Raw genomic sequence first — 13,946 nt, forward strand, 5'->3', positions numbered from 1 at the left:
TGGAAGATGTTCTCAATACACGGTGATGTGTTGTGGGGCGGAGATGTGTACTCCTTAAATTCACCATAACTTTTCAAAATATCTAAAACTCACCGTGTCACTAGGTTGACATTAAAGAGACTCGGGTGTTAATATATTATCATTTTAATTTTAATAGAAAAATATAAAATATATACAAAATAAATTAGAGTGTTAATATATTATCATTTTAATATTTAGACATGAAGAAGAAAAAGTTCAAAAAAATATTTTCAAATATAAAGTACATAAAAACATAGAAATTATAAAAAAATAGAAATTGCAAACAAAATAAAAAATTATTTTCAAATTATGGAAACTATAGAAATTGAAAAAAAAATCAGAAAATAAAAATTGTTGAAAAAACACCAAAGATTATAGAAAGATACAGAAATTGTAAATAAATAACAAAAATACAGGAAAATTTATAGATTGTAGAAAAGAGAAAAATGTAAAAAACAGAAATTATAAAAAATATTGGAAATTATAACAAAGCACTAAAAATGCAAAAAAAAACAATAAAATTGAAAACTAAAACAGACCATTTTTCCTCTAACTCACCATTCAAGAGTAATTTGGTCATGAAAATTGTTATTTATGCTAACATGGACACCTTTGTTAAGAAGCATTAAAAGTGCACTAACAAAAGGTGAATTTTGGAAAATAATAACTTATTGACATTGTGAGTTTTAGACATTTTGAAAAGTTGTGGTGAGTTTAAGAGAAATGTTGAAAACTCATTGTAAGTTTTAGACAATTTCCCTTAAAACTTTAAATGGGACTGAACGATTGACCCAAGAACAGATCAGGTAATTGATTTTGTTTCACCCTAAAATCGTTCTTGGGCCAAAAATCGTGATTTAGTCAGCGACATGCTGATCTAAGTGGTCGAACTATCAATTCAAACAATAATTTTTGACCTTTTATTTTGTTTATTTAAAAAAAATATTTAAATTAAAATGAACCACCCATTCGAACTGGGTGGTTTATTTAAAAAAAAAATGATTGTCTGAATCGATCAAACCGTCGATTCAGACAATCATTTTTTGCCATTTTCATCATTTGACTTGAAAACCAGTGGTCATGATGGTTTTGTGTTCGGTCCGGTTTTTAAAACCTTGGATGTACCGCTCTAGTGAGGCGTGAGTAAGTGTGGGTAGGATAGTAGGAGATCCAAATTGTCCACACACAACCCACATGGCCACATGTTCATCCCCATGCGTTTACAACGGATGCTAGGTGCGGATCTTCCAAGTTCCGACAATAGCTTGCAACCTAGATGGCCCTCTCATCCTCCAAAATTTGAATGGGCTCCTCTCCGTGAGCCGGGGTCTGCTCTTCACAAATGGGCACCTCACAAGCACATCCACCGTGCATTGGGAACATCTCCCATGAATAATAACTAATAAGTACAGAAGATGTTCCCAATGCATGGTAGGATGTGCGTGTGAGGCGCCAGGTGTGAGGAGCAGATCCGGTATCCCTTGCCAAACACACACCACACGTGCCCCACAGGCACATTCAAACATTCTCCGTGCATTTGCAACAATCTTGTTATGATGTGTGCAGGGATGCCAATGGGTCGGGTTAAACTGTAAAACCCAGATTCAGGTTGCCAAGTAGGGTCCGATTATCATGTAAGGTTTTGGGTCTTCGGATTTAATCCGTAATTATGCTATTATGTAAATAAAAAATGACCAAAAAATTAAAAACAATTAAAAGATCTAATTATTTTTAATTTATATGTATAATAAATATATATAAATATAAATATTAAATTTATTAAGTAAAACTTTATAATTATATATACAATATCTATATAAATAATTATACTATTTATATAAATAAAATAATAATTTTTTTACTGGACTCAGAAATTTAATTGGATCTGATTGGGATAAATCCGCATTCAATCCAATTAATTAGAATCAAGTATTAGCCTTTCAGAGTACATTAACAGCCCTAGGGCCAAGTTTATCCAAGTATAGACCCTGTAGAATCCGCATTCTGTGCACCGGTGGGTTCACTGGGCGCGTGAACCCACCAATCTTAATCGACCACATCGTCCAGGCCCAAAACTCTTAACATTAATGCGTCTTTCACTGTTAGCATGCGCTAGCCGGTTGAACCAGTTACAGAGGGACAAAATATAACTCAAAAACACCCAGCCCGCATTTCTTTTTCATTCTCCTTCCCATTTTGTCTGGTTTTCGTTGTTTTTCCTCCATCGAACCCTACCTGCACACCGGCGACCATACCACAGCGGATGGTGACCCGAACCAATGGCCATCGGCGGCGAGGGCCAAAGGCATACCAAAGAACGAGGAGATGCATACCAATGACTAACTCATCTACAGACTAACTCAACTGTCATAGTCTAAAAGGCATACCAGTGAACGAGGAGATGCACGGCTATGGAGTAATAAGTGGTTCATCTCAGCTATTGAAGTCACTGATCCTGGTGGCATTGCAGACCTCATCTTCTTCCTTATAAGCGTTTGGTTATTGTTAGAAGTTAACGCGACTCATTACATTTTGCATCCAAGCCTCTAAGACATATCATGCTAGATTGTTAGTTAAAGAACCTACAGGTGACAATGCAAGCCAAGAGAATATCGTCCCAGCATCCTTGCTTCTAGTATTCTCCAGTGTCATACTTGTATTCAAGGTTCAAAGTTATGTATCGTTTCAGGAGCTCTTTGATACACTTTCGGGGTTTTGACCGGTTCAGGGGTGGAGGAGCCTTATACCTGATTTCTTGTATCAGCTTTAAAAAAATAAAAAAGGTACGGATACATCCCTACTAGCTTATCAATATTTTGAACCTTGCTTGTATCTGCTTTCTGCCCCTTATCAAATGAAAAACCACTATTTGGTGTAATAATCTGCTCCAGTGATAGGTTGTGTTTTGTTTTTGTAGGTTTGTCTACCACCGATAAAAAACAAGTGACATTTGGTGCCATAGAAGTTCCCATTTTTTTTTTCTACAACAGAATTAGTAGACCCTCGCCGCCGATGGTCGTCCTCTGTGGTATGGTTGCCGTGTGTGGATACGGTTCGGTGGAGGAAAAGCAACGAAAACCAGACAAAATGGGAAGGAGAATGAAGTAGAAATGCGGGCTAGGTGTTTTTGAGTTGTATTTTGTCCCTTTGTAATTGGTTCAACCGGCTAGAGCATGCTAACAGTGAAAGGCACATTAACGTTAAAGAGTTTTGGACCTGGACGACGTGGTCGATTAAGATTGGTGGGTTCATGCGTCCAGTGAACCCACCGGTGCACAGAACATGGACTATCCTTTTGGGATTGGGTTAGAGTTTTAATTCTTGAATCCGAAGAATTAGGTTTGTATCGCCCCGAAGGTGTGTATTATGCAGGGGAAATGTTCCTAATTTACGGAGGATAATGTATTATGGGTAGGCGTGAGCAGAATTCTCGTGGACAGATGATCCGGACAGAGGATGAGATGTTCTCCATCTTGCTATCCACAAATCAATTTCCAATTTAAATTAGGGTAACAGTTTTGGGTTTTCTAGATGTGCTATGAAAAATATAATTGAGAGACCACATGTAGGTTGGATTGGCGTCGGATTAAACTTATAGGGTTAGGCAGATTATCAAATTGGGTCTGTCCAGGTTTGGGTGAAAGCAATCAAAGCATTGAAGGATCGAGTTAGGTTTAAGGCAAACCCATCCATAGACCGGATCCCTTGACATCCCTACTTGTGTGGAGATAAAGGACCCAGCAGGTTGAACTTTGGAGTTCAGGGAATTGGATCCCGGTTTTAAGTGCTTACATCCGGGTCATCAAGTGCAACTCTTTTTGTCTAGGTGAAAATGTGTTATCAAAAAACATTGAATCTAGCACCTCTTGATTCCAGCAATTAATCTGCAATAGGTTAATGATATTGCACACCTTCCGACCGGAAAATGTTTTAGAAAGCAGATTGGACCAGACCAGATTAGCCTACAAGTGTTTGGTTCAGCTATCAAACCGGAAAATGTACATAATCCAACAGAATGGTTGAACCTGATATGAACTGCAGAGTTCATATAAATCATCCGGTTCATTGACAGTCCATCTGGTAAATGAATTATGTATTTTATTCTTCAGCCACTTTTCCATGCAACATGGTATCCAATAGTTTGGATGGTTGAAGCCATTGAACTTTGAACTGAATGCTTTCTAAATTTTGGTTTTCTGACTGGTTTAGGTTTTCTTTTGTTTCCTTTTTTCTGGAAAAAATCCATAAACCTTTTCTCAGGTTTCTAACAAATACTAAAATCTCTCTTAATCCTTAAATCTGTGTTTGGAAACGATGCAAATAAGTGTGATTACAAATATGTAGAGTGTAAAACGGTCCATATAAATTGTAAAAGTGGGTTAGTTTTGCACTGATAAATTTACCTTCTTACCAAATAGACTTTTAATTGCAATAGATGTAAACATGAATTCCAATAAAGTATATGTTTTTTTTTTTTATCAAAAACCCACTTGAATGCAAATTTACTTTTTTTTTATTGATGTACTTTTACATTTTATTATCAATGTAAATATGCATTGGCCTGTCATTTGTCAATGCATAAATGCAATGTTGCCAAACACAGACAAAAGTGAACCAGAGTGCAAATTTGTCCTGAACCAGGACTTACACTCCATTTGCATCATTTCCAAACACAGCCTAAAAATCTTCTATCAAAGGATTCCACTAATGAATTTAAAAAAAATGGAGAAATATAAAAAATGCCTTTATTGAGTTTTGGACGTTTAAATCCGAAACTCAAAATGCTGTCCTTGCGAATAAATCACATGATTTTTAATGTGGTCAAATTAACCATTCAAGGTCCATTTGGTTTGTTGGAATAGAGGTTTGATATCGAAATAACCTATTTTAATTCCAGCTGTTTGGTTAGATGGGATTGGAGTCTGATTCTCATTCCTAGAGGAATGACACTCCCATTTAAGGGAATGGTCGTTCCTACCCTTCCACCAGGAATGAGAATTACATTCTTAAAACTACAACTATCCTTCAAAGCCTTTCCTTCTCGGCTTCCCCTCACACTATTTTTTTTTTTTTATTTCTTTTGAAGGGATACACAATGGGAGTAGTCCATTCCCCAACCAGGTACAGGCGGGATTCAATCTCAAGTTTCCACTATGACTAACAGGAGACCTTACCATTCTAGTACTATAAAAAAACATGTTATATAGCCAATGGACAATAACAAGCGGCATAATCTATCAAACTACCATGCTAGCAAAGTGAAGAAAAAAAAAAACTACAGTGCTATCTAAATTTAACCTATGACCGCCGACATAAGGTTATTACTACAGTCATTGATTGGGATAAATAAACTTCAATTAAAAAGTATTTTTCCTTTATATTTTCCCATCAAACACTCACCACATCTAATTCCAATTAAATGAATTTGAAGCAATTATTTTTAAAATAATGTTTCATTTCTATAAAAAATTACACTGCTAAAGAATTAGATTTTGAAACCTTATTACACATTAATTTATACATAACAAATTAGAAAATTGATTTATCTACTTCTTTGACCTGGGAATCGGTGGCTAAAACGGTTTCATTTTCAGTCTGATTTTAAAAATCATGCTGCAGCTCTTTACATGCATCCAAACTATCTAAAAAGTCAAAATTAAAATCCTAGTTAATTCCGATTTTAACTTCTAGATGAACCAAATAGCATCAATTGGAATCCGATTCCAATTCCCATTTGAAGCAAAAGGCAGTGGGAATAGGCGATTCCAATTCCAATTCCAATAATGAATCAAAATCTGATATCGACGTTTACAAAATTTCAATCTGATATAGAAGTAATCGATTAAGTTTGAGGGATAGTTTGTCATATGATCAAATTTGTTGGCCACATTGGTCAAATATAGGTGATGGACCTTTAGTACACTAAATTTTCATTTAGCAGCAGACCCTTCACTTGACATTTACATGCATCAAAGGTAAGCAACAGTGAATATTTTGGTCCATTTGATTCAAAGTTGAATAGGGTTAGTATTAGAATTTTTATAAAACTTTAGGCTATGTTTGGTTTTTAGGAAAAGGTAGGGAAAGGAAGGAAAAGACAGGAAATTATATAATGTTTGTAAAGGTTTTCATACCTTTCCCTGCATTTTCCTTCAAACCAAACATAGCCTTAATGTTACATTTGATCACAAGTTGATACAACAATGGAAAACTGAAGGATGTTTTTGTCGTAGGATATAAATCAATATGGGAGGTTAGTGTCATTAGAAAAGGCTCATATGATGTTTCAAATTCATAGGTAAAATTACTAAAAAAATGTCCTAATTAGGTTCTCAAGGTATTCTTGATGAGGCTTTTGCTAGTAGGGGAAAGCCCACATCCAAACAAGAGTTTATTACTTTTCAGCTAAACCTTAAATATAAAATTATAAATCACTTAAAATTAGTGTTATAACCACTCATGTGGTAGCTATTAAAACAATAACAGGAATGTGGTTATGAGGCATTGAGGCCCCCGTGGCAAAACTAAAATACAAAAATTACTGTATGCAGAGAAGTTTTTTTCTTTAATCTTCTACATCTCGTTAAATCAACAAATGATCCCTTTTTTCTTCAAAATTAGATTTTACCAAAAGCAAGAAAATATGATGTATCACTCTACCTCTTAAGTGTTCTTTTTTTCATTTGAGGCTAATTTTGGTTTAATAGAAAATAAGAGAGAAAAGGTTGAGTACTTAAAATATTTTGAAATTCTTTAAAGATTTTTTAACTTTTTATTTTATTTATGTCAAACCAAACACATTCTAATGTGATGCACTAAGACATATAAAATGGGACGAGACCTGAAATAAAGTTTCTGACACAATGGAAAATCAATGTTGAATGTTAAGTGGGAGATATGAAGAGTCGTTTTGCCAATAAAAAAAGAAAAAAACTTTAGGGATTCTTTTAGATAAATATCAAAATTTTCATTGGAGTTTGTTAAACAAGCATAAGAGCATTCTTTCATTTGCAATAGAGAGCTATCTTGTACTTTTAGATTCCAATGTTTTACTTCCATTGTTAGCAAAGAAAAGTCAAAAAAAAAAAAATAGAGCATTATCCATTAAAACTCAAAATTTGGGTTTTGGAGATACAACAAAGGAGAGGGCGAAATGATAGCAGGAAAATTCAAAATTGACAACGGAAGCAAATTGTTGAAATTCGGGAACCTAATTGTCACTCTACCCCCAAATAAAACTAGATAGTTATTTGTATTTTACCCTTTTCTTGGTATAGAGACATTAGACTAGTTTAGAGAGACTTAGGCTGTGTTTGTTTTGAAGGAAAAGGTAGGGAAAGGAAGGAAAATATAGGAAAATCTTTACAAATTTTGTATAGGTTTTCTTATGTTTTCCTTCCTTTCCCTACCTTTTCCTTCAAACCAAACATAGCCTTAATGTATTTTACACCCTGGTAGAAAATTTTCATGATTCATGACTAGGAACTGGGCCAAGATGCAGAACTACTGTTTTTTCTGGTGCAAAATCAGGGGTGCAACAATGAAGCATGAGGACAAGTAGCATTCTGATTTCTTTTTAGTAAGATTTTCTACATAAGCTTAGTAGGCAATGAGAGGGGCTCTTTCCCTTATAAGGCTTATTTGGTGTAATATGGCACCCACAAAGGTCTTTTTTTCTTGTCTGTGTGTTGGGGGTAGTAATTTTGGATATATAGTTGATGGAGGAAACCTAGTTAGACAAGGTTTTGGCACAACACTCTCTAGCAGAATTTGGTTTCATTACTATTGAGTGGCATGTTCAAGGCATTAACCATATGGCATGACCGCATGAGTAATTTTGGACAAAAGGCAGATCTGCTTGGTCTTAAGTTCAAGGGTCTTTTGATTCTAAGGAAAGTCCCATTGAGGTTGTGATGAACTTTTTTTTTTTAATTTCTTAGGGCCTAGCTCTCCATTCATAGAGGTTCTTTGCAGAGAGTTAGGTCATTCTTTGTCTATAGGCTTGTTTGGGAGTTATTAATAGCCATATGCTTGATGTAAAGATTCTTTTTGTACAAAAGTAGCTCACAAGATTGTTAGGGTCAATTACACTCTACCACCCTCTACTTTGAGTGTAATGACACTTAGTTCCCCAAATTTTTATTTGTGACAAAAATTCTGTTTGAGTTATGGTTGAACCGGTCCCAGGTGCCACATGGCAACCTCCATGGCCATTTTATCTTTTTGGCCACGTCGGCACCATATAGGATGGATAAGTACAATCAAGAATGAGCCCCGTACGGGTAAGGAGGACAACTCTGTCGAGGAAGAGGACTTATCCTGAAGACATCGACGGATAACCTCATCCTGACAACCCTAGAAGCCTTATCCGAATAAGACATGGATCTTCAGCTATAAATAAGTAACCATCGCTCAAGGTAAGAGACTTTTGACTCTTCAAACTTCATACTATTACTCTACTTCTGCTCGGACCGGCATTGTTCTTAGTTGCTCGGCCCAACCACTCATCTCTTCCATTACTGACTTGAGCATCGGAATGCCTATCTAGGGAATAATTCCTCGAGCCTCTGATTCTCTTTATTGGTTTCAGATCTTGATCTTGATGTACAACTTCATCCTTTTACTTCAGCTTCACCAATTGACAGGACTATTTAACTGTGACCTTGATTCGAGATACCTCAGATCAGACAACATCAAATTCATCTTGAACTTTTAAAATCAAATTAGTTGAATTCGATAATTGATTCAGCGATTGTGGGATTAAATATTTTGCTCTACACCAGCCATAAATGCAAGTGAGAGATTACGTGATTGTGGATCATATGCATTTTCTTGGTGGTGTGGAGTAAAATGATTGATCCCACACCATCTATGGAATTCAACTAATCCTTTTTTGAACTTTCAAATTCCAGTATTTTGCCCCCATCGTTAGCATTCCATTTAACTTAAGAAAATATTCTCATATTATTGATATTATTGCCACGTGTGTGTTTACACATTTCAAAAATCTAAAACTGTCTTTTTATCATTTTATGAGACCACTTTATAGAAATTTGATAAAATACAACATAAATAACCAAAAATAAAAATAGGAAAATATAGAAAAAACAAGAAATACAACAAAAATGAATAAAAATTGGAAAATACATAAAATACAAAAAGCAGAAAATACATCAAAGGAAAGGAGAAAAATACAAAAATAGGAAATGCAGAAAAAGAGTCAATCTAAAAATTGCTAAAAAAGACTGCACTTTAACATACATATTTTCGTTATTTCATATTTTTTCTCAGTCCATCAAACTTTGAATGGACATTTTAGGAATTTTACCTTTTCAATAAGTCGACTAACAAGCTTAAGGACTTAGGGACAAAGTGCTGAAATCTAAAAATTCAGGGTGCGTCTTTGTCACAAAAATATTTTTGGAGAGATATATGCTAAGTGTCATGACTATTGTGAAATTATAGAGTGGTAGTTTGTAATTTAGCCAAATTGCTATTGATTGACAAGCTTTGTATGCTTTTGAAGATAATTTGGTTATGGATGAAACTATTTGTTTATCATTGTCGGTCCCAAAACCTGAGTCAAACCCTAGACGTGAGTATAGAAAAGACTTCAAAAAAGAATCATACTTGATTACTTATGAAAAAAAAGGTTGATTCCAAATATCACTTTATTAGCTATAGATTAGAATAGAAATGTAGGTATGAACATCAAGGTTTTAAAAATCGATTTGAAATTGAAACTGTTCTGATGATTGGTTTCTGGGTTGATTATTCAACATTCGGTTTAAATGGATGATTCATTTTAATTTAAAAAATAGAAAATAAAAATAAATAATTAAAATAATAAATAATAAAAACCATTGAATGGATTGACGATTCAATTATCCAAATCAATGAATTATTGATCAAATTAATGATTTTTGACCAAAGATTAGGTTAAGAGTGAAACGAAACCAATTACCTGAAGGCCAAACAGTCTGATTGTCCAGTTCAACGGTGGTTCAAAAAACATTGGCGAAGACATCTTTAGCTTTAGTTTAGACTGTGAACATGTCTGGTTAGTGGGACTTAAGCTATCAGCCATCAAGAGAAAAGAAGAGGAAAAGATTGACAAAATGAACTGGAGTTAAAGGGAAACAAAAACATGGGAAAAGGCCTTTTATATGAGTAAAAGAATTTGTTGGGGTCAGTAAAGTAACCATGTGGAGGAATTTATCAAATTAATTTTCTTTTTCTTTTTGGCTAGTAATCGTTAAGGCTGTCAATTATTTAGTGTTGTTGTGTATTTGCTTTTTTACTTAAAAATTAAGTTATTCTATGCGGGTTGAAAATTTTATCATCGTTGTACTATGTATAAAATGTATAACCTAATGAGCGAAATTACTTCACTGAAATAAAGCTCATAATATACAAATAATGGAACCAAGTAACCAACAGCAAAAACAGTCAAACAAAAGTCCAAATGTGAATAAGGTTTTAAAATCTGATCGGGAAATGGAATCGCTGTCATCACTGGTTTTTGGGTCAGTGGTTCGGTAGAACGGTCCAGACGGTTTATATTATTAGGGCAAATGTTGGTATTAGTTTTTTAGACTTTTAGTTTTTATAAGAAAGAGGTTGTGATTGTCAGCTGAGAAAGAAAGAAGAAGAAAAAAACAAAAGAAGGAAAGAACAGAAAAGAAAAAAAGAAAGAAAGAAAGGAATGAGAGAAATTAAGGAATGAAGGAATGACTAAATGAGGGGAAAAGGAGGGAAGAGGAAGGAAGAGGAGGACGAGGAGGAGGGTTTGACTTTCATCGGCAATGATGATGATGATGGCAATAACAACTACAACTGCGATGACAATAGAAACGCAAATATGAGATCTGAAATCTGATTTCTCTCCAGTCTCCAACCTCTACGATCTTCTTCTTTTCTTTACTGTACCTGGACCTCAGATTTGATATCGTTCTTGTCTTAGATCTGAGATATTCTTCTCTTTTTCTTCTGTACCCGCAAAATACTGTTTGGGTCGAGCAGGTTGATTGTTCAACCGCCCGGGTCAGCAGTTCTTTGACCAAGTCAATAGGTTTTGGCCCAGGAACAGGTTAAGGGTGAAATAGAACCAATTGTCTGTGCAGTTTCTGGAATGAACAGTCAGACCATCGGAGTCAACAACGATTCAAAAACACTGAATGTGAACATAAACAAAACACAAGCCGTATTGTTGCATAAGTAAAACAAGTAAAATATAACCATTAGGAAAGAACAAACAAGTGAAACCTCTGCAAACGACGCAAAATGACTTGGAACCCCAATAAAGGAATTTAATATTGTAAATGTTGAACATCATGCAAATGCACCTTTGAATTTATTGCAGCATGAGCAATTTAATATTGTAACTGCTGCCCCAAATCAAGCTCATATTGATCGATACGTATCGTATCGGTTCAGGGGTGGGCGGACCTTAAACAGAACCCACCTCAGCAGCGCAAGCAGCCGCCTCAGTAGCTCGGGATGTCGTCTCGGCAGCACGGAGAGCCTCTTCGGCAGCTCACGCCTGCCTTGAGCTCCTTTCCACCTAGGCCGCCAAGGCATGGATAGAAGAATTCACTTACCAAAAGGGAAGAACAAGTGATGAAAAGAACGATAGCAAGAGGAATGAAAGCAAAGAGCCCGACAAGAAATCTGACTTACCACCATGGCATGAGTGACAGCGCGACAAGCCACCTGGTTCAAAGGAAGATCGGTCCACGCCGCAACCTCCTCAGGGAAAATGGCCTCCCTACACTTCTGAAGAGCGTGGTTCGGCGACAACACGCTTCTGAATTCCCCTTGGGCTCCCGAGCCTGAGGGCCCAATTCACATATAAGCAGACCCAGAGTAATCAGGAGCCCCGTGTAAGTAGTCTCGGCATAAGGGGCCTCTGCCGCTTCTTGCATTGGAGGAACCATCTCGGGCTCCCTGGGCGGATCCTCTGACGGGTAGTCTGGTACCTCGGGCTCCGTGTCTCGGGGCAGCTTGGCACGAGTTCGTTTGGTGACTCGCTTCCTCCTCTTCATGCCTTGAAACAAGTGCCCACCACGAGTCCCTTCTGAGTCCATCACACCTGCAAAAAGAGTTCGGCATCAGAAAAAACAAAAGAATAGCAAAAACAAAAAACCTCTGAGTAAGGAACCTACCCGAACTCAGGCCGGTCGCAATGAGCTTGGCCTCCATCAGATACTGATGGCATTTTAGCCCAAGCCGCGCCCATTGCCGGAGGCCCTTCACCGTCTCTTTATCAAGCGTAACACCAGAGTCAGGGGCGGCCATTCCCCACCCGATCTGAAACGGCCACCCCAATACACTTCGCACCCCGAAGTAGTCCCGCTTCCACGCTGGGACTTTGTTGGGAAGTTCATGTAAAAGCTTAAAACCAGGCGAGGAGACATGTAATACGCCCGCCTACGCCCAGGAAGGGGACCTGCTTGCTTCTTAAGCATTAAGATGGAAGAGAAGATCTCCAAGTCTAAAGGAAAGCCCTGTTCGCAAAATAGGGAGATTGTCCCCACCAAGTTACAAATGGAGTTTGGGTGAAGCTGGCCGACAATAACGCCAAAGTGGTTCATGACCTCGACAAGGAGAGGGTGGAAAGGCAGGCACAACCCCGCAGCGAGCTGCTCCCGGAATATCACGATCTCATTAGGACCGTGCTCCCAAGGGAAACTGCCTGAAGGTATGAAGTAGGCGTACTCTCCAAGCAGGTTAAACTGGGTAATAAGGGATTGAAGCCCCTCGGGCGTCATGGTCGAGGGCCCAAACTTGTCTAACGTCTGACCTCGACGAGAGGAGGACGCCAAACTGCCCGAGGCGACTCGGCCTACGGGCTCGAACTCTTCCCCAAGTTCTACCTCAGATTCGCTAGGACCGTCGGGGGATGCAACTCGGTTCGTAGAACCTGCATCGGACCCCTTGAAGAACTGTCTGAGCTATCCGAGCTAGAAATCGGGAGGAGAAGATGGATTCCAGGAAAGTACTCACCCGGAAAAAGGCTTGAACGGACTACGGAAACTTGAACACGAGCTAAAAATCTTGAGTACGAACTAAAAGCTTGGACGCGAGTTGAAACTTGGACACGAGCTCAAGAAGCAAAGCGCAGAAGTGACAAAGCGACTGGGGTCCCCCACTATTTATACCCACAGTAACTGAGAATCAATGGCTCAGATCAAAGCCAATCCGATGGCCCGTAGTCACGCTGACCGCACGTCTCCTGAGACCGAGACGTGACTAGCCACACGTCTCTCGAAACTGAAAGCGCACGTCTCTTCACATTAAAGGTGGTAGCGGCACGTTTTCAAATTTGAAAAGATGCCTACTGTCACATCTCCCAGCGGCGCGCTTTTTGAATTTTTGAAATAAGGCGCGCACTGTCACGTCTGTCAGCATTTGTAGGCAGATCGGCGCGTTTCCTGTCTTTTGGGCGCTTGAGGAACCCAAAGAACCCGAACAACGCACCTCGCGCTATCAGTCAACCAAAATTCGAAGTACGGGACAAATCCACCCGCCACCTCGCGAACTCCCCGCGCCAGGGCAAGACCCTTAGCACGAGGAGTGGGGGGCAATTGATGAAGGAAGATTTGACCCGACCTCGTAATCACTCCATGTGGCAAAGGCAACAGCTCGGCACACCAACGCGCCCAAGGCGCGAGCACCGAAAGGAGGAACCAGCAGTCCGAACTCCCTACTAGGAACCCGAACTCTCCCTTAGGCCTTGAGCCTCACACAGGGCAATGACCCCAACTGGCCTGCCCCATGGCAGTTCAGGACACCCCCCTATCCGAACTCAAGACTTCACCTCGCTCACCACTCCAGCACTTCGCCTCAAAGACACCGAACTGAACAAACGTACCATACCTGACACCGAGGAGGTCCGTATCCAAGGGCGACGCACCTGACTAACT

This window comes from Nelumbo nucifera, chromosome 7 (assembly GCF_055504915.1).
Source record: "Nelumbo nucifera cultivar China Antique chromosome 7, China Antique-T2T, whole genome shotgun sequence".
Lineage (NCBI taxonomy): Eukaryota > Viridiplantae > Streptophyta > Magnoliopsida > Proteales > Nelumbonaceae > Nelumbo > Nelumbo nucifera.